This window comes from Octopus bimaculoides, chromosome 4 (assembly GCF_001194135.2).
Source record: "Octopus bimaculoides isolate UCB-OBI-ISO-001 chromosome 4, ASM119413v2, whole genome shotgun sequence".
Classification (NCBI taxonomy): Eukaryota; Metazoa; Mollusca; class Cephalopoda; order Octopoda; family Octopodidae; genus Octopus; species Octopus bimaculoides.
This window is the reverse complement of record NC_068984.1, coordinates 118,169,813-118,173,052: the sequence shown is the minus strand read 5'-3', so window position 1 is coordinate 118,173,052 and position 3,240 is coordinate 118,169,813.

The following is a 3,240-nucleotide window of genomic DNA, read 5'->3' as shown; positions in this document are numbered from 1 at the left end:
TATATATATACAAATATATATATATATATATTTATACATGTGCTTTGATTAATTTTCCTCCTTTAGCTATTTAATGCTCTTTGGGCCTGCAATCACCTATATTATTGATTCTGCTATTATCATTTTTAATTGTTACACTAGATAACAGAGTAAATAATATCTTCGGAAGTATTTTCTCCTGAATTATTTGCTCCGTGTATATGTTGTTGTGTCGACGCCCCCCAAAACAGAGTCGGCATGGTCGAGCCTACTTCTTCGCTTGGGAGCGTCGACACAACATATGTATATACGTATGTATAGGCATATGTATGTATACCGTAACATTTTCCCTGTGTTATATATGTGCACATTTTTATTTCTGAGGGTGATCAAATAGAATGCACCAGACTACAAGTTACAGTTCCGTCTTTTAAATTCATACAACTAAATATATTACTATAGAAATATAGTAAACTTAATTAAAATATTAGTTAAAAATACATTTCAGTTGATTGTTTTCAGTACACTAAGAAATTGCTTTTCTTTATTTTCCATACGAGAGTATCTCAATTATTCAAATAAACTATTTAAATATTTGATAACGTCATTAAGTACACCAATAATATGAAACAAAGTTTGAAACTTGTCGTCATAGATACAAGTATGACTGTATGGTTGAAAAGTTTGTTCCCCAACCCACGTGGTTTCGGTTTCAGTCCCAATGTGCGGCACCTTGCGCAAGTGACTTCTACAATATCCCCGTGTCGACAATATGTCTTGTGAATAGGAAACTTGACAGAAAAACAATTGACTATGCTTAGAATGCGTCACCCTACGGCAGATATAGAACGACTTTACCTGCCAAGAAAAGAGGGTGGTCGTGGACTTTTACAACTGGCATTAACAATAAAGATTGCCACAATTGACCTCAACACCGACCTGAAAAACTCTGATGACTCGATGTTAAAACTAGTCTTAAAGCATGAAAACAAAAGTAAGCATCATACTCAGTAACAAAACAGGCAAAGGAATAAAGTGAGTTCCAAATACAACAAACCCCAGAATTAGACGTACTGGAAACAAGCACAGAAAATGCTAAGCGTATGAAAACTCGTGCTAAAACTGCTGCCTTAAATATTCTTACTGATAAATGGCAAGGAAAACCTCTCGATGGCAAATGCCTGAAGAGAGCTAATAATGCCGATGCTGACAAAGCCCTTACCCATCAATGGTTAGTGTCTTCTAGTTTAAAATCAGAAACAGAAGGGTTTATCATAGCAGCCCAAGATAAATGTCTACCTGCAAGGAACTGCCAGACCAACATATTAAAGAACGGCAGTAGCCCAACATGTCGTGTCGCTGGATCTTCACCATTCAAACTAACAGAAAGATAGATGCAAATAGGCCAGACATTATATTGAAAGACTTCAGACAAAAATCATGCCTCCTCATTAATAATCGGCATAAATGTATCTATCAAGACCTACCAAAAACTGAGCAAATATAAAGATCTTGAAATAGAAATTGGCAAAATGTGGAACCTCAAGACTAAAACAATACCTGTTGTCATAGATGCCCTAGGTATGATAGGAAAAGGGGTTGATTCCTACCTAGCTCAGATACCAGGAAACCCAAAAATGGCGTTCTCGGCGGCATAGTCGTCATCAGCTTAATAATGAATTATTCTACTCAATTCTTCATTATTTTCAGAAGTAACAGAAACTAAGGCAGTGTATTTCAGTAGAAAGTTGGTAAGAAAGGGGTTAGATCAGTACACTTCACATTTATAAAGATTTTTACAGAACGTATTATATGATTACGTTTTTCGTATGACTTCACGGGGAAAATAATGTATAAGGGCCTCCGTCAGTCTAGGCAATGAGTGTTCCAGTTGTTTGATTAACAGTGTCCCTCTCATGGAATTAATATAATGTACCCGATTATTCAACAGATTTCTGTACCCTTAAAGCAGTGTTCTGTGACATTCAGGGTGATAGCATGAGACAAAGTTTGATCTTTGAATTACTGGACGGGATTGCAAGCAATTTCCGTCAACTTTATTTAGTTCACAAGCTTTCAGTTGTCTGGAACTATCGGTTAAAAAAAGTAAAAAGACTCACTCTACTAACCACGCTGTAAGATCGAACTTGAGTCGGCATTATTGCGAAGCATGTGAATGTGGTATAAGCTATTTTTGCTTGTATATTCCATAGGCGCCAACATCCGTCAGTATCATAAAGTATTTTATTATTGTCTCAAATTGCAACCCAGCAAACAACACCGGACGATTACCGTTAATCTACAGCGCTTAATAACACATGCACGCACAAGCGCGCGCGCGCACACACACACACACACACACAATCACACACACATACACGCATAACACAAGTTTCTCTTTGATAAAACTTGAAAACCCTATATTTTAATATAAAGAGATGCTGATACGTTAATGTTTTTCTCAAGAATATTAATAGCGTAAACAAATTTTGTATCTGCCAGAGAATCGAAACCGGATAGCAACATCGAGACGTCAGTAGCCCACCTGTATCTCTAAAAAGCACACTACCTATGTACTTATAGTATACATTTCTTATATAAGCAAACGGCCGCAATGTACTGACACTACACTACTCAGCATGAGACAACTGTATTGAAGATGTTTCGCAAGTAGAATGTACTGAATTCTAAAACTGATACCTAGTAAATATGGCCGACTCGATAGCTTTTCTTCTACGTAAATCATGTACAAGAGAAATTCGCTGCTAAAGTAGACGTTGATTTTCTTTCTTTCTCTTTCCTTCTCTCATCCCACGTCTAGTTTGGTCTTCCACTCTTTATTACCCTTATTATTATTTGCACTTGCATAAGACAACTAATTATTAAGCATTCTCGACGTAAATTCTTCAATCAACTGCTAGCTTCATGTTTTTCAGATGTTCAACAAATATGTCCGGCTGTTGAGGTCGTTATTATTTTCTCTGTACCTTCACACTTCTCAGCTATTTAGAGCAACCAAGTATCTTATTTACACACAATGCATTCATGTAAAAATATACGTGCATAAAAATGTCTGCAAACACACTCGCACACGCGCGCACAAGCACGCGCGCAAACTAACACTCACGCACACAAGTATATGTGTGTGTGTGTGTGTATATATATATTATGCGTATATATATATATATGAATATATATATATATAAATATTAATATATATATGAATATATATATTTATAGAAATATGAATATATATATATA